Genomic DNA, 19,523 nt, shown 5'->3' with positions numbered 1-19,523 from the left:
CTCGTTACTTTTTACGAATTTACTACCCCCGCCCAAATTTTGTTTAGAATTCCTTACTAACTGAAGCTTCCAAAGTTAAGTTTCCTTTGTCCTGTCAATTCCTCACAAATTTATTATCTTTTTGTCTATTTTTGTCTAAAAAGTATAAAAACTGCCTGCCTTGGTCAATTCATTGTTCAATTTCATTATTGGGGGTGCCTGGCTGGCTCAGTCAGTTAAGCATCCAACTCTTAATTTTAGCTCAGGGTTCTGAGATTGAGCCCCACATTGGGCCCTGCACTGGGTGTGGAACCTGCTTAAGATTCTGTCTCTCCCTCTCCCTCTGTCCTCTCCCTCTCTCTTTTTCTCTTTCTCTTTCTCTCTCTCTCTCTCCCTCTCAAAAAAAATTTTTTTTCTTTATTGGGCCTCCCTGTGCACTTAATAAAACTTTGGGGTTTTTTCCCTGTTAATCTGTCTTATGTCAATTTAATTCTTAGTCCAGCTGGAAGACCTTGAAGGGTAGAGGAAGAATTTTTCCTTCCCTTCAAGGTCTTAAATATTTATACCAAAGAATGATACAAAATTTCTTGAAGCTGAATTAATTTTAGTTCCAGACCATATGGCATATTACATACAATTTACTAATGGCAAGAGAAATAAAACTCAAATTAACCAAGAAAGGATTTTATAGCTCAGAAAGTCAGGACGTTTTATATGAATCACAGGAATTCCTGCAGTCAGTTCTGCTTCGGGATTCTTCACAAATCATGAGTTTTCATTCATTGCTACTAATTAACACTCTGCTTCACATCTTGCTGCATTTCCCATTCATCCATTGGTTTCTGGGCAGTGACTCAAGTAAGCTGTGAGAGAGAGGTATAGCTGGCATTTAGGGGGAAAAATCCTAGATTTATAGCTGCATTGTGATTTCATAGACACCACCTGCTATCACCAGGAACGACTGCTTCTTCTGCCTCTTTTTCTTAGTATACATCAGATACCTATCATTTTTTTAAACTTCAAGTTGGTAAGAGAAGGGAGGAATAATATACCAATGCCCATTTTATAAGACTCAAACATATTTTTTTTCACTTTAAGATATCTTACAATTTTATATTCAGATGAATCTCCCTGTTTATGACATATTTTGGTCACCTGTGTGAGTTATTTGATAATGGGTATTTGTTGTTAAAGCCCTAATTATAGCATGTCCCTATAGAAAAGTGGAATTCGTTTGACCATTCTGTTAATATGATGCCATTTCAGGGGCTACCTGTGTCTCTTTTGTTGATCCTTTGATTAACTAACTGATTAAAAGGCTGGTCTATGTGCTATGATGGCAAATAATTATTTCCAAGCATGCACTAGTTTCATAAAAAATAGTATTTCATATTTGCCTTTCTCTTCAAGATTCATTTACCAATTAACATATCATTTAATTTACATGTCTCCTACACTGTGGGTGCTCTGTGTCATTTTGACATAAGCTTTACATTTTAAATTCTTCCTTCTGATGATCCATTCAGATAGAAAGTAGTTTGGATGCTGGATAACAAGAGTATGCTCTAGAGTCAGATTATCAAGCTCAGTCCTCACTCCAATCTTTGGTAGCTTTGTGATCCAGGAAAATTGACTTAAAGTCTGTGAGCCTTACCTGTAATATGGAATAATAATAGCACACAGATCATAATGTCATAGTGAGGATCAAACACACTAATTCATATAACATGCTTAGCACCTTATGCCTGACAAATAGCAAGAATTCACTAAGATGAGTTTTTACTAAATTTGTAATATACTAAATGGACTTATCCAGGCTGTATGATATTTAGAAAGTTTTTAGAGTGGATTGATTCCCAATGTTTCTACTTACAAGTTATTTAACCTCTCTGAGGCTCAGTTGTTTCTCAGTGGTTAAAATGGGATAATTCTTCCCTCAAGTAGGGGTTCATAAAGTCTCCTATTACAGTGTTTGGCACTTTATAAATATTCATTAAAATTCCTATCTGTATTAATTTGTCATAACAAAATACTACAGAATGGGTAGGTTAAACAACAGAATTTTATTTTCTCACAGTTCTGGAGGATGGAAGCCCCATCCTGTGCCCAACCTTCTCCCTGTACCCTCACATGGTCTTTCCTCTGTGTGCAAACATCCCTGGTGTCTCTCTGTGTGTTCTAATCTCTTCTTATAAGAACACCAGTCAGATGGAATTAAGGCCCACCTTAATGGCTTCATTTTAACTTGATTACCTCTTTAAAGGCTCTATCTCCAAATACAGTCTCATTCGGAGGTGCTTGGGTTGTTTCCACCTCTTGGCTGTTGTGAATAATGCTGCTGTGAACATCGATGTACAAGCATCTGAGTCCTTGCTCCCTATTCCTTCGGCTCTATACCTAGGAGTGCAACTGCTGGATCTTTTTTTTTTTTAAGATTTTATTTATTTTTTTGACAAAGAGAGAGATAGCGGGAGAGGGAACACAAGCAAGGGGAGTGGGAGAGGGAGAAGCAGGCTTCCCGTGGAGCAGGGAGCCTGATGTGGGGCTGAATCCCAGACCCTGGGATTATGAGCTGAGCCGAAGGCAGACGCTTAACAACTGAACCACCCAGGCGCCCCCAACTGCTGGATCTTATGGTGAGTCTATATTTAACTTGTTGAAGAACAGCAAACTCTTTTTCCACAGAGGCTGTAGCATTTTACAATCCCACCAATGATGTGTGAGCTCCAGTTTCTCCACAAGATCACCAAACTTATTTTCCCTCTTTAAAGATTATAGTCATTCTTGAGAGTGTGAAATGGTACCTCATGGTGGTTTTGATTTGCATTTCCTGGATGACTATGATGTTGAGCACCTCTTCATGTCCTATAGTCCATTTGAATGTCTTCATTGGAGAAATATTATTCAAGTCCTTTGTCCATTTTGGAATTGGGTTTTTTATTGTTGTTGATTTGTAGTTGTTCTTTATATAGTCTCAATCTTAATCCCTTATCAAATATGTGATTTGTGGAGATTTTCTCCCATTCTGTGGGCTGTCTTTTCACCTTCTTGGTAGTATCATTTGCATAAAAGTTTTTAAATTTGATGATGTCCAATTTATGAATTTTTTTTCATTTATTGCCTATGTTTTTGGTATTATAATCACTAAACCATTGGGAAATCCAAAAAAAAGGAGGGTGGAAGTTAGTTTCAATATATAAATTTGGAGGGAATACAGTCCAGCCCATAACACTATCCTTCATCTCAGATAATTCAATTATCACAAAACAAACAAACAAAACTTAAAGAAACAGGAGTTTAAGTGCTCCCGTTATCACAACCTGAAGAAATAGAGAAGTTTCTGTATAATAACTTCTTATTCTTGCAATAAACTGTAAATTTTATTTTCCTTCCCCTGCTTTATTTCTTAAATCTTGAAATCTTAGGTAGTGATTCTAAAAATACATCCACTTTAATAGAATGTCATTACAGTAAAATATTACATACTGAGTCATATATTTTTAAATATTTGACTTGTTATCTCTAAGCAATGTTTGATAAGCAAATTAACTATGTGAAGAAGAATTAGAATACCGTTAACTGAGAAAAATTTTTAAAAGATATAAGAGGAAATTTTTTTTTTACCAGAATTGATAATATTAACTTGCCCAAAACAACTTTGGCAAACACCTTAGCTTGCCTACCCGACAGTCATTCACTCTCCTTTGTGCCAAGAAACTCTATTATGTCCATCCTTCTTCAAGAAGCCTTTGGCCACAAGGGAAGTTGAACTCTCCAGACCCTGAGGGTCAATCATGATTGGCCTAATAGCCAACACAGTAATTCCACTCCCCTTTATAGTGATTGGCCTAAGTGTAGATCAATGAACCTGAAGGGAAGTCTGCAAAGAGCTCTGGAAAAAGGAATAGAAGAAAAGGCCACTTTCTTCCAAATACTGTAATAAGAGGCCATGATTCTTGGAGATCCTGCAACCATCATGTCCTCCAGAATTAATTCCTTTCCCCCCTCTGAAGCTATGCACAAAATAAGAGAGCAAAGTCTCTGAAATCAGAGACTAATTGTTCCCAATACAGAAATTAATTTTTAAAAGAAGTTAATTTTAAAGACCTGCTAATTGTTGAATGAATGGGAACTAAAAAGAAATCAGAGCTGCCATTATATACTTGTTCCTTTTAACCCCCACCCCACCTCTAATTACTATATTTAACTATTTATTATCTTCCACTGTACAACTTGATTTTTGCCTACTCCAAAATGATTTGGAGTGAATAGTGACCACTATATGCCCACTTCAACACCCAGATTTGTACTTATAAGCACTTTTAAATTACCAGTGTTTCAAGATCTGTCATGTGTCTCCTGTAATAGTTTTACATGACCCTACTTGTCTATCTGTGATCCGGCATTGTTTCACAATAGGCCATACTCCTGCGTTCAATAAATAAAGCTAGGGCTCTTCATAACTCCTAAGAAAGATAAATTTACCCATCATTCTGTTTTCAAGGAACTGGGAACAAAAGATGTGACAAAACAGGTCAGAAAAAAAGTTGATCATGTTGACTGTGCTCTATAACCCAATAATCACACAAAACAAAGTGGCAAGATGATCACAGACCTTTGGTGACAGGACTCATTATCTTAAAGAGCAATTTAGCAGGAAAGAACAGTTCATCTTGTTCAGTGAATGGAAAATGTCGGAGTTTAATAGTTATCATTTTTATAGCATCTGTGGCCTAGCACACAGAAAAAAAACAAATCATGAAGTTTAAATCCAGGTGATAATTTATGTCTGGTAGACACATTATTAAGTAAGCACTTAAGGTTTTAATTTGAATAAGTTAACACTCCCCTCCTGGACTGATGCTGTTCCTATCCACTCTTGAGGGAATGTGGTGAGGAGGAGGGAAATAGTGGGGAAATTAGAGGAAGTTTCTTGGTCACCGGTTGACAACTACCCCCACTTCTTGCACTGATTCTAAAAAGCTCTGAGAGTCAGATGGTCTCTTGGAGCAAAGAAATTTACCTTTAAAATATGGAATATTATTCTTCATCTTAGATAAAGCAAATTTTTCTTGGTTAGGTTACCCATTCTTTGCAATAGCTAGAGGAATGACTTCTTCCAAATCTTCATGGAAGCCCGTGAGCCAGTAGAAAGGACAGACAGAAGGAAATCCCCAGAATCAGAAGTAACGGAACAAGAAATGGTTAAATGTTCCACATGGCAGTTCAGTGGATTTAGTGTAATTACACCCGATGTTCTTATCTTCAACTTTCTTAAAAACACCCCTGATATGTTAGAGCAAGATGAGAAATACAAACTAGCGTGAGGAAAATAAAAGAGTCCGTATGGCATGCGAGATGGTAGGGTAAGTTCCAGGATCATACACATCTGATGTGTCTGATCCAAACCCCCCATTTCTACCTATGTCAACTGGGGAAACAATTTAACTTCTCCAAGCCTCAGCATCCCCATTATATTAGAGGATATATGCATTCCTATTTTGTACCATTGATGTAAAAATTACATGAGCTTATGTATGTAAAGCATTTCCCGAGTGCCTGCAGTTGCTAAGCACCCAAAAAACAGTCCTGATTATTGTGCTACTACTAATAATGATCTATATTCTTATCTCACAAATAAGCACTATTAATGTTTTGGCATGTAGGCTTTCATTTTGTTTTCTGTGTGTATGCTTCACATATTTTTTATTCAATAATGGGATCATACTATGCATAATGTCTGTAGCTTGTTTTTTTAAAACAATCTTTCCACGTCAATAAATAAAGTTCCAAATTATAATTTCCAGTGGCTGCCTAATACTTCCTTTTATAGCTCTCCAATAATTTATTTCACTGATCCTCTTATTGCTGAGCATTTAGGATGCACCCAAATTTTCGCTATGATAAGCAATGCCATGATGAATAACCTTGCACATAAATACTTCAATATAATCTTCATTGGGTTAAATCCCCAGAAGTGAAATCTCCAGGTCAAAGTGAATGTGCACTTTTTTAGATTTTTTGACACATTTTGACAAATTTTCTTCCAGAAAAGATTCCCACTGAGAATATGTGAAATTCTCTTTTTTCTGAAACTATCCACAACACTCGGTATTATAATTTCACCTTTGCAAATATGATAGCAGTGAGAAAGGGTTTCATTGCTGTCACAATAAAATAAAAGCACTCTAATGGCTAAATGAAATCTCTTAATTGTTATTTTTCAGTTGAAGTTTATTCTAGAGAAGGAATCAACAAACAATGGCCCACAGACCAAATCTTACCTGCTGTCTATTTTTGCATACCCACAAGCTAAGAAATGTTTTTACAGATGAACACTTGCAGTCAATTTGATGATAGGGAATGTTAACTTGAACTCCAATTAAGTAAAACGTTATTTAGAAAAAAATTCAATTCTTCTCATTAGCCAAACTACATTATGAAAACTTGTACCCAATAATCATTTTTTCTATTTTGAATTTTTTCAAAGAATTCTGAGGAAATTTGTTTGCTTTCATGTGATATAATTTTCTACATAATATTCTCAATTTTGCACCCTGGCACACTAAGCACAAAATACTTACTATCTGGCTTGTTTACAGAAAAAAAAAAACTGCCAACTCCTTTTCTAGAGTCCCAATTACAAATATGAAAGCTTAACCATATTTTTAAGTATTTCACCTTATATATGAGAGTGACAAATTTATCAAGGATATTCATTTCTTCCACGTATCAGTGAAGCTCAAACCTGGAGTTGTCAGGTTTCTCAGAGATAATCTTGGGAGGAAAAAATGAGGGCAAGGAGAAGCCAACAAGTCTTCACACTTCCAACATCTTTATTGCCTCTTCTTTCATATCTAGGTTCCAAATAAGATTTCATGTAAATAATTAGTCCCACTGTAAAAAAAAAAAAAAGTGTCTGAAAACTGGTTTGTAACATGGAACAGGGCTTCCCTTATGTTAGAGGCTTCTTTTCCGTATCTTCTTCCAGTGACCACTGACAGTAGATGCTTCCCAAGAGATCCCAGTCAACCAGCTTTCAAACCCAACTGCTCAGCTTTTTAAAAGGTTATATTTCTGATTGATGAAAATGGCTAATGACCATTACAAATAAATCCAAATTGGTACTGGTAATTTTTTCTCTTTTCAGGAGGAAACAAATCTTGATTCACAAAACTACTTCACACTTAAAACTGTTCAGCAACTATTCCCTCAGGAGGAGAGGAAAAAATAGAATTTAAAAGGAAAAATAAACAGAGGCACCTGGGTGGCTCCCTTGGTTAGGCGTCGGACTCTTGATCTCAGCTCAGGTCTTGATCTCAGGGTCATGAGTTCAAGCCCCAATGTTGGGCTCCATGCTGGGTGTGGAGCCTACTTAAAATAAAATAAAATAAAATAAAAAAAGAACAGAAAAATGTAAGCCTAATTTTCTTTTTTCTGAGCAATTTATTTAGGTTGTGAGAGTAAGCTATACTGAAGCTATTCCTTCACTCTGTGGCAAATGTAATGAAATGGTCAGGAACAAAAAAATAAACACAGGAATAGGGACCGAGTTGTTTTTCCATTAACTGTAACTTTCTTGATGATGGTGCGTTTCCAGAAGGTTTAACATAATTGCCTCTTCCCCTTCCTGAAGCTGCTTTAGATACATCCTGACACATTCACACACGCACAGCTCTTCTACCTTCGGGTGCAGTTTGGCAGGAAAATTCTTTCAAATAAGCAAGAAAGAAAATTGTCTGCTCTTTACTGGGTATAAGCTATTAAAAATCAACAACAAAACAGTGTATCAATTCCATAATGCGGGCTTCGGGCACTAGAATTAAAATTGGTCTAATCAGTTTGTATCAAAGTTATCTTCATTCTGGAGGCAGATAAGTCAAGATAATGAGAATATAATCAATAGAATTATCAAAAGAGTAATGGTGATAATAACAATAATAGCTAATGTTTGGGTGTTGTCTGTGTAGCAGGCCATGAGCAGGTCATGAGAACCAGATTCGACTGACTTTTTTTTATTAAAATATAATGGACATATAACATTACGTTAGTTTCACGTGTACGTCAGTGATTCAGTATTTATATATATTGTAAAATAATCACCACAATACATCTAGTTAACATCCATCACCACACAGTTACAAACCTGTTTTTTGGGGGGGGGGGGGGCGCCTGGGTGGCTCAGTTGGTTAAGCATCAGACTCTTGATTTTGGCTGAGGTCAGGATCTCAGGGTTGTGAGATCGAGACCTGCGTGGGACTCCATGCTGGGCATGGAGCCTGCTTAAGATTCTCTCTCCTCTCCCTCTGCCCCTCCCCACTGCCCATGTTCTAGCTCTCTCTTCCTCGTCCTCTAAAAAAGTTTTTAAAAATAAATAAATAAATAATTTCCCTTAAAAAATCTTTTTCTTGGGGTGCCTGCGTGGCTCAGTCATGAAGCATCTGCCTTTGGCTCAGGTCATGATCCCAGGACCCTGGGGTCGAGCCCCGCATCGGGCTCCCTACTCAGTGGGGAGCCTGCTTCTCCCTCTCCCACTCCCCCTGCTTGTGTTTCCTCTCTCTCTGTCTCTCTCTGTCAGATAAATAAATAAAAAATCTTTTAAAAAAAATCTTTTTCTTATGATGAGAACTTTTAAGATCTAATCTTGTAGCAACTTTCAAATATAATACAGTATTACTAATTATGGTGACCATGCTATACATTATATCCCTGTGACTTACTCATTTGTAACTGGAAGTTTGTACCTTTTGACCATCAACTGACTTTCACTAGTGATAACCCTCACTCACTTACTATAATCAGGCCCTGTTCCAGTTCCAGCATATGCATTGACTGCTTCGAGTCACTGGTGCCGGGGGTTAGGCACCATGACTGACTATCACCATTTCACAGATGTGGTTTAGCAGATCACCATGCTCACAGAGTTACTACTACCCAGTGGGCTGGGAATGTGAGCCTAGCCTCTTGGTTCCACCCGTGAGAGCACTCATCTACAACCTTCTTCTGCCTTGGAAACCTGCCTGATGTGGAAAAATCAGAAGATTATAGTAAGATAAGCCCTAGCTTCAACCATCACTGAAATGGTGAAGAGAAAGTTTGAAAACAAATGAAATAGAAACTGCAGAGAGTATAGAAGGAGGTAACTACTACCAAGAGTGCACTTGATCCTTGTCTATTATCTCCAAAAACTTTGAGAGTAAAAACCAGGAAAATGAGCGACATATCAGCCTCAGTACATTGGGCCATTAGACGGAAGAGAGCAGCCGTCCCCAGATCTAGCCGAGGTGAGGAGATAACCACAGGAAGGGGAAGCAGCCAGGGACCGAGCAGCTTTGCGCCCCCCAAATGCTGGTGCAACCACAACATGGTAAGTATCCGGATCAAGTGGCGGTTAGAAGAATTGTAAAAATTGAAAGAAAGTAGCCACCGTTTCCAAACGTGTATTCTAGGTGATGCTAATAAAACCTCTTAATAGAAAAGGCTAGGAGGTTTGATAATATGAGGAGAAACTGGGGTGCCCGCATGGCTCAGTTGGTTAAGCGTCTGCCTTCAACTCAGGTCATGATCCCAGGGTCCTGGGATCCAGTCCCTGCTCAGTGGGGAGTCTGCTTCTTCCTCTGCCCCTCCCCCTCACTCTTGCTCATGCTTGCTCTCTCTCTCAAAAATAAATAAATAAAATCTTTAAAAAACTAATATGGGGAGAAGCTGGGTGAAAGAGTTACACAGGTTTCTTTCCCTTTTTTTTTTTTTAAGATTTTATTTATTTATTTGACAGGGAGAGACAGCGAGAGAGGGAACACAAGCAGGGGGGAGTGGGAGAGGAAGAAGCAGGCTTCCCTCTGAGCAGGGACCCCTATGCAGGGCTCGATCCCAGGACCCCGGGATCATGACCCCAGCCGAAGACAGACGCATAACTGACTGAGCCACCCAGGTGCCCCTACACAGGTTTCTTCACTGAAAGGCTGACAGGGTCTTTGATAAACTAAAGTGAATCTCCATGAGATGACAGTAATATGCAGCATTTCCTAAACTTTTTTGAACACAGCATTCTTTTTTCTTAGAAAAAGATGTTAACATTCTGTAGATTACCTATTTTCCATAGAACACTGGATGAATGAATTAACCAGCCTTTATTCATTCTCTATGGTACAAACTAAGAGAGCGCATTGCTGGGGGAAGATCGGTGCTATGCATCTCCTGTGTTCACACCCCTGCTCACTTCCATGTACCACAGTATCATAAATCAGCACACCCAGGCTGCCTTATCATGTACAATGCAATGTGATCTATAAGCAGGACTACTAAAACTAGAGGTTCATTAGCTACCTGAGTTGGGGAGGGACCATGAACTACAGACACCGTATGTGTCTACGTTTATTTCCACTGTCATATGGTGAGAGGCTCCATCTTGTTCATCAGAGATTCACATAATTCCAGGATCCAAAAAAGCTTAGGAACCAACTGTACTTTACACAGTCAAAATAATCTTTACAAAGGTGATATGAATGCTGAATTCTATATCCTGCTTATAATTTCAGATAAATCACAGTTTCTTTGGGGTTTAGTTTCTTCATTTGAATATTCTTTGTCCTGTGTACTGTGTAGAGTTAATATGACAATGAAATAATATAATAAAGAAAAATGATAGAGTATAATGTGCTTTGTTACTATTATTATTATTATTGTAACATAGAATTATATTTCCTCCATCAGAGACAATATAGGAAAAGGAAAAAATCTGTAGCATTTTAAGTAACGTGTGTCTGAAAACCACCACAAACTACAAAGTAATGGAAATCATCAAAGAACTAAAACCAAAGCAAAGGGGAGCCTGGGTGGCTCAGTCAGTCAAGCATCTGCCTTCGGCTCGGTTCATGATCCCAGGGTTCTGGGATCGAGCCCTGCATCGGGCTCCCTGCTCGGCGGGAAGCCTGCTTCTCCCTCTCCCACTCCCCCAGCTTGTGTTCCCACTCTCGCTGTGTCTCTCTCTGTCAAACAAATAAATACAATCTTTAAAAAAAAAAAAAAATTCTCTGTCAGGTAAGGTCAAGATGACAATTAAGTCATTTGATGAATCCATCTGAACCAAGGCAGGAATTCCAGTGATCTTAAGAACCTGTTGCAAAACACAAACATTTTAAGTGAAAATAGCATTTAAGTATTCCTCCTTTAAAGTAATATTAGTAATATTCCTGCTACCCAAATATACTTTCAAAGAAAGCAAATCTAGCATGAGGGCAGAACCTTAAAAATACCTTCAATTACAATTTTTTATAAATGATAACAGCTCGGTGGCCTCGTTACTATAAAACAGAAACCATTCACTCTCCCTAAGTGCTATTTAGAAAATAAAGGGGCTTATAAAATAATGAGTTAAGTGTCCACCACTCACCAGACATATTCATGCATGGTCCATTTAACCCTGGAGACTGAAATTAATATCCCTGTTTTACAGATAAGGAAACTGAGGTTCACACAGGAATGACCATGTACACATAGCAAATACATATCAGAGGTAGGATTAAAAAGTCTGGTTTCTTTGATTCCAAAATCTTTTTCCCCTTCGGTAAGTGTGCTGTTTTTACATTTTTTAAAGAAACAAAATAATTTTAAAAATTAAACTAAAAACAAATGCTTTTGGTGATATAAGATGAAATCTAAAAGTGTAAGTAGCTGAAAATAAGCTCATAGTAAATTTGTAATACAAAAAATATTTCTACTGTTATCCCCAAAACTTATTTTTATAATTGCATACATAGGAGAAGTTTCAAAAGAAAAATTACTTTTAACAGAAGTACTACTTAGTAAGTAATAGTGTAAATGATACATGAAAGAAATAGTATAACTTATCATTTAAAATAGCAGAAGCACTTAATGGCTAATATTGATTGATTGATTGACAGTAGATCAGCACTAAAAAAAATACAAGTGTTATATATAATAAAAATGTTCTCTGCTCAATATTATCTATTTTTATACTGATCTTGAAATAGCAATAGCAAGTTCTGTATTTTAAAACCAGGTTGAAGGATGATCTAGTTTCTTGCACCCTCTGAGTCCTTTTTAAGAAAGTTTTTTTACCTTCACAAGTTCTGTGTGAATACCTCACAAATCATTCCTTTCAGCTCTGATAAACAAAGAAGTCAAGGAAGACACTTCCCACTGTTTACTCTTCAGCAGGAAAATACCACCTTCAAAAATACCTTTCCCTGAATATCAATCTACCACTATTTCTTCAATGGATGAGGAAATAAGATGAAGGCCCAGACCAACATCCCAGGGTAAAAACTCCAAAGTTTTGTCAGGAGATCATTCAAGCCTGTGACCCATAACACAGATGGAAGCAGGACAGCTAATAAGGAGTGCCACCTGGATATCAGGGGCTGGATAGCTTATGTGAGTATCCTCTCCCTCAAAACCCACGTCCCATTCCCCTGTGGAGTTGTGAGTTAGCTCAGCAGCTTAAAGACACAGGGAAGCCATGTGAAGATGAAGAAGTCATAGGAACCCATCCTGTCAGCAAAAGGCAGAGGGGCTGCTGGTCCTGTACCTGTGTGGGGAGGGTTAGCAACTGGCACCTAACTGGGTTGTACAGGAAGGGGAGTTCCAACAGGCCAGCTTTCAGGGGCAACAGCCCACCTCAAAGCCTTGTTTGATTTACCAGGTCTTGTGACCTTAGGCAGCTTTTCCTCTTGGAGATTATGTCCAACCACACAACTTTCCAAAGCTTCTCTCCACCAAAGCAGGGTATGCAGATAGCTACCTTTCCTCAGTCCTAGAGAGTCCAGGCCCAAAAGCCAACTCCAAGAAGTGGGGAGCTGGAGCATAGGCTTGAAATTGCTTCTTTTGTTTCTACCCGGTAACAATCAGGCACTCCCTAAAGCACTAAGTAAAGAATGCATAATGATGAAAGACCTAACAGGCAGGTCTGTTTAGCCTCTCCTCATTAAATGCTGCTCTCTAAATAGCAGAGCAGTGGTCATGACTGGGCTTGACTCCTACTGATGAGAAGAGCAAGATACTACCCTTCCTTCTGGGTTTTTCAGAAGCAGGGCAATCTTGGGGGAGAAAAAAAATGATCTACCCCTCTTTCTTCTTGGATTTTTATTTTATTTGATTGTAAGAATACTAAACATGAGATCTATCCTCATAACAACATTTGCAGTGTACAATATAATATTGTTAACTATTGGCACAATGTTGTACCATAAATCTCTAGAACTTATTTCTCTTGGGGCACCTGGGCAGCTCAGTTGGTTAAGCATCTGACTCTTGATTTCGGCTCAGGTCATGATCTCAGGGTCCTAGGATGGAGCCCCGCATTGGGGTCTGTGCTCCATGAGGAGTCCACTTGTCCTTCTCCCTCTCCCTCTGCTCCTCCCCACCCCTCCGCTAGCTCTCTCTCTCTCAAGTAAATAAAGTTTAAAAAAAAAAAAACTTATTCCTCTTGCTTGACTGAAACTTGATTTCCATTGATTAGCAACTCCCTATTACCCCTTTCCCCTTGCACCTGACATTCATGGTTCTATTCTTCAATTCTATGATTATAACTATTTTAGATACCCTTAGATAAAATGTCTTTAGGTAGATGGAATCATGCAGAAACAAAACATACGTGTTGACAAGGGTGTAGAGAAATTGTGATCTATGTGCACTGTTGGTGGGAATGCAAAGTGGTGCAGCCACTACGGAAAAGAGCATGGAGGTTCTTCAAAAAATTAAAAATAGAGCTACTATGTGATTTGGTAGTCCCACTTCTGGGTATTTTTTCAAAATAATTGAATCAGGATCTTGAAGAGATATTAGCATTCACATGTACATAGCAGGATTATTCACAATAGCCAAGACACGGAAGTAACCTAAAAGTCCATTGGTGGGTGAACAAATAAAGAAAATGTGCTACATAGATACAATGGAATATCATTCAGCCTTAAAAAATGAAGGAAATTCTGCAATATGTGACAACATAAATGAACCTGGAGGACATTACGTGAAGTGAAATAATCCAGTCACAGAAGAACAAAAAATACCTCATGATTCCTCTTGAGTATGGACATATAGAGAAACGTCTGGGGGATGAGTGGAGGAGGCTGGCCAGAGCGCAGCCTGCGACATCAGAATTTGCACTGCAAAGGAGAACACTAAGGAGAGATGAATCAGTTAGTTTGCTTTAATTGCTAGTAATTGAAAGCAACTCAAAAGCGTTTGCATGACTAGGAAAACTGACATTACACACATCAAGAAGTCCCAAGGAAGGTGGACTGCATGGCAGTTTGTTAATCCAGCCGCTAAGGATGTCACCTCGGACCACATTTCCACTTTCTACTTTGCCTCTTCAGCACTCACCTAGGCTCTCAGGTTATTTCCTCTCAGGGTCCCTGGATGAGTTCACCAAGGCTGCCCTAACCAGGTACCACTGACTGGGTGGCTTAAACGACACAGATGTATTCTCTGACAGCTCTCGAGGCTAGAAGTCCAAGATCAAGCCGTGTGTGAAGTTAGTTCCTTCTAAGGGCTGTGAGGGAAAATCGGCTCCATGCCCCTCTCCTAGCTTCTGGCAGTTTGCTGAGGATCTCTGGCATTCCTTGGCTTGTCGAAGCATCACTCCAATCTCTGCCTTCCGTTTGTCATGGCATTCCTCCTGCATGCACATCTGTACCCAAACTTGCCCTTTGTAGAAGAACACCAGGCATACTGGATTAGGAACATACTTCAATCCAATACGACCTCATTTTAATTAATTACATCTACAATTATCCTATTTCTAAATAAGATCACACTCTGAAGTAATGAGGGTTAGGATTCCAACATATCTTTTTTGGGGGGATGGGGAGGAGGACACACAATTGGACCTATAACAGTAGAAAAACAGCTGGTCCAGACACCACATCAAGATACAATGTCCCAAGGAAATAGAGCTATTTCTTCCTCACTCCTTTTAAGAAAATTCTCAGAACATATACTGTCTTGTCTCAGTGGCCAGAACAGTTTCATATGCCTACCCCTAACCAATCTCTGGTGAAGGGGATGGAACTGCAGAGATCTGGAGGTGAAATGTTCCAGAGAATGCAATTAATGTCTCGACTGATAGACAAGAAGAAAAAGCATAGCGAAATATTACATATGTAATATGTATGCACACTTACATTTACCAGTCATCTAAGTTGTGAGCAATTCTCTATTTTTGCTGATTGCATTGATTAGTTTTTTTTTAGAATATTCACTGAAGAAAACTAAGAAAGTATTAAAAATGAAAAATTTTGAATGATTCAAATTCCAACCACTGAGATTTCTTCTTCTAAAACACTGGTATATATATGTTTATTGAAGAAAGTTGGAAAAAATGTTAATATCTTACAAAGAACCCATTTAAAACCGTTCATAATCCCACAGAGATCCCCCTTACCGATGCATTAGAAAATATATTTCTTATCTGTATATATTTATACATATATACATATATAAACAAAAATTGGGATTGTAGTGTATACTGGGTAGACTGTTTTTTTTAGTTAATATTGTTTACATTTCTTTTTTTGTTGTACTGTTCATAGTAATCATATTATCTGGAGCTCCTTACCTCAAAAGTACTTACAATCTACAGTGTAAATTATATTAAAAGGTATACATTTGGTATCAGTGGATACCATCATGTTATCTGGAACAACTTACCTCCAACATATTTATACTTTTCAGTGCAAATAAACCAAGATATATACATTTGGTACCAATGGATATCCATCAGATAGATATAGTACAAATGATACCAGTGTGATGATGCCAAATGCATCATACTAGTGATACCAAATGTATCATTCGATATCATTAATTGCAAAAGCCTTCCATCTCAAGTTAAGTCACAGAGTGAAGTTCTTGGTTCCAGCCACCGGTTGGGAGAGAAAGTCTGTTCAGAAAGGAATTACAAATTATTCAGTAAGGCCAAAGTCAAATCATCAAACACTACCTCCTCTGTCAATTATTGCTTATCTGACTCTCACTGCAGCCTAAGAATTCCCCACTTGTGCTCAATTATTATTTGTCTGTGTCTGCCGATCTGACTGCCTGTGTCTTCTCTCATAATACCTTGAATAGTGGTACCAGTGGTTTTTAACATGACTATATCCCCACGATCCTCCTGAGAGCAGACATGAGCTCTGATCTGATTCATCTTGTATCCTCTGGGCCTGGCATCAGTAGACATCAAATATATGCTTTATTGAACAAATTGAATGAATTCATTCATTCACAGGAGAACATGCTCAGATTTTTTTTCTCACTCCCTGCAGTAGTTTACCTTTTTAAAAAAAAAAAAAAAAAGTTGGAATGGTTAGCTTCTAAAGTAGCATTTGGAAGAAAGTGAAATGTAATTATTCCAATACTAACCTGGATATTAGGTGTAAGTATTGCGAGGTATGTGCTTAAAAAAGCCAAGTGTCTCTAAAAATCAAGTGATAACTTGTCAACCAGGTGATGGTTGCTAAGAAACTGCATTTTCCTGTGAACACATGGTGTATGAAGTATGGCCTAGATTCATATCCTACATAAAACATCTTGCTTGGAGTTACCTAAAAAGTCTGATTTTGCATGGCTTATCAAGGCACGTAAGTTACTCCCTCTGCTATGCTGCTCCTGCTATTAAAAATCACAGTTCTATACATAGAATGTGATTTCAGCACCATTATCTGTTCTGAACCTCAGCATCTTTAGATTACAGATGGAGGCCCCCTTGGTCCCAAAGAGTTTCAGTCACTACTGAGGAACTTTTGATACATTAACAGAGCTAAACACAAAAATTAAAATACCCACAATGTTTCTGTATTCCAAAGTGAAATAAAAATAAATTCGATATTATCTGCACGTTTTGAAGGACTTGGGTTCACTGCCAGTGGAATATAATGAAGATTTTGCTACCAGCTGCCCCAAATAGGAAGTCCACCTCGCACCTCGACAATGGAAGGTCCAGAAAGTGCTCTGTGTGTGCTGAATTCAAGAGCTAGAAAAGCTAGAAATTGTGCTTGAAATGAATAACTCAATATTAACCGCTGTATTTCTTTGAAAGTTTTTATTGCAAGTAAGAGGAACGCAAATCAAATTACCTGAAGCGAATGAAAAAAAGAACATATGGAGACATTAGAGTAAGTCCTTCACAAAACTGAAGGACTTGCTGAAAAATTAGAAATAGACCAAGTTGTATGGAGAGGTTATGCCTGGCCCCGCCTGGGCAGGCTATCCAGCTCGTGGCACAGGGGCGGGGTAGGTGCGGTGGTTGACGGGCCCTCCAGAGCCCCTGGGGATGGCAGCAACGATTTCCAAGAGGAAGACGGAAGCTGTGACAAGAACAAGAGCTGAAGTCAAGATCAACAGAAGTCCATCGCTCCAACAGTGTCGGCAGTGACCTTAATATCACTTTCACCAGTTTTGCCACTGCAAGACTCTGGGGCAACCCAAACCCTACCTTACACAATATTACCCCGAATGTTCACTATTCTAGAATGTCTTAAAACTTCCTTCACCTTAAAACAGCAAGAGATGGCTACCACGGTTGATTATTCTCACGTGCATCTATAAAGTGCGCACACAGAATTCTGAGGTTTTGTCTTGGCAAATTAAAAGATTTCCCTATTGGAAGACAAAAGGCAAAGGTGGAGAAAGGTGAAAGATGCAGAGGAAGTACCTTCCCAACAGTTTCTAAGATTTCTAAAATCAGTGTTTCCAAGTTCATTGATAATCCCTCGCTTAATTACAAGAATAACAACATTATTAACAACAGTTATTAAATTATTAAATTTACTTATTATTAAATTTATTTATTTATTTATTATTAAATTATCAACAACAATTACAAGGCTAACAAACATAATGAATCCCATTATCTATTTATAGGTGTCTGCAGCAAATAGGAGGAGCCTCTCAGCTCTCTGGTTATATGCTGGATTGTCTGGTTATCTCACTCAGATTTGCCTCATAATAATTCATAGTGCATTTGAAAGAATATAATACGTGGGAAAGATTCTCATAAGGCACAAACTGCTTACTCGATAAGTATTTACAGAAACATACTCACTCTTCCCTACCTAGAAATCAGTCTTTGTTTAAAAAGAAGTGATGCTTACATTTAAGAAGCGTTGCCACACAGGTGCTGGGATTTCTTATCTATTCAAAAGATATTTATCTGCCAAAAGTGTGATAAGTCCACTCCATAGCTTATCTCTCAAAACATCCTAGAGATTCTCTGTTTGAATAGTCAGTCAGACAAATTAATCTAAGCCAATCCCACCCTGTTAACCTAAGAACACTTAATGCATGCCTTCTAATCATCTTTAGCCCCTACAAATTTTCAGTTTGCTTTCCAATTGTACTAACTCTACTACTATTTTACCCACTTTAGTGTCTTACTCTCTCCCCTCTAATTCACAGAGACGCCTCCTCTTCCAGGCTAAGACATTTCCTGCTGATCATTCCTAATCACAAGAAACAAAGAGCTCAGGGACGCCTGGGTGGCTCAGTCCGTTGAGCGTCTGCCTTCGGCTCAGGTCATGATCTCGGGGTCCTGGGATCGAGTCCCTCATCGGGCTCCCTGCTCTGCGGGGACCCTGCTTCTCCCTCTGCCTCTGCCTCTCTCTCTCTGTCTCTCATGAATAAATAAATAAAATCTTTAAAAAAAAAAAAAGAAAGAAACAAAGAGCCCACTGAACCTAGGCTAAGGTGAGGGAGGGTTCATTTATTTACAAAGGGTTTCATTGCAAACATCCAAGTGGGACTTAGGGACCCAGCAGCCTGCTCTGTGAACCTGGGGCTTCCAGCAACCCTATCCCCACTGTTACCACCCCTAGGCCAAGGGGACCGGGAGAGTGCTTGCCAGAAGCAAAGGAGAGAAATCCACAGACTGGTGCTGGCCCGGTAGCTGTTAGATGAGGTAGGTACAGAAACTGAGGGTTAAGCATTTACAAATTTCGATAGCAATTTGATAGAATGATTGTGTGTCTCTTGTATCTAAAAATAAAAATGGTGTGGATTATCTATGTCTTTATATTAAATTTTACTTCATTTTTCTGGCAATTCCTTTGCATTCTATTCACAAAAGTACCAACCTGTGACAAACTGGAATTTGGATAATGTAAAAAGCTCTGCTCTGGAGAAGGCTTTCTAGAGAGGAGCTGCCCCTCTGTTACGCAACACAAACAACCCAAGGGAACCCAGTGGGAAGATAGTCAAGGAAATTGGTGTCCTATCCTCATGCTCCCCTCTCCCTCCAATCTCCTATTTAAGTTGCCCATGGACTAAGCCCTTTGATGGCCATACAAGTCAGTCATCTGGGACGAACAGCAGGATATGGAAGTGTGGAGAGTGGATCTCCTCTCTGTACGACTGAAAAGTTTGTGTTCCCAACATAGCAAGTGCACAAAGTTCCATCATCACAGAATAATGGCGTCTTGGTCATAACCCTTGTGCCACTTACCAACTTATGACCCCTCAGCTCCAGATTCACCCTTCAGTACATGCTCCACTCTGACGGATAGAATTCCTTTACACACCTCTCCCAT

The sequence above is a fragment of the Neomonachus schauinslandi genome, chromosome 2, assembly GCF_002201575.2.
Source record: "Neomonachus schauinslandi chromosome 2, ASM220157v2, whole genome shotgun sequence".
Taxonomy (NCBI): Eukaryota; Metazoa; Chordata; class Mammalia; order Carnivora; family Phocidae; genus Neomonachus; species Neomonachus schauinslandi.
This window is presented reverse-complemented; position numbering follows the sequence as displayed.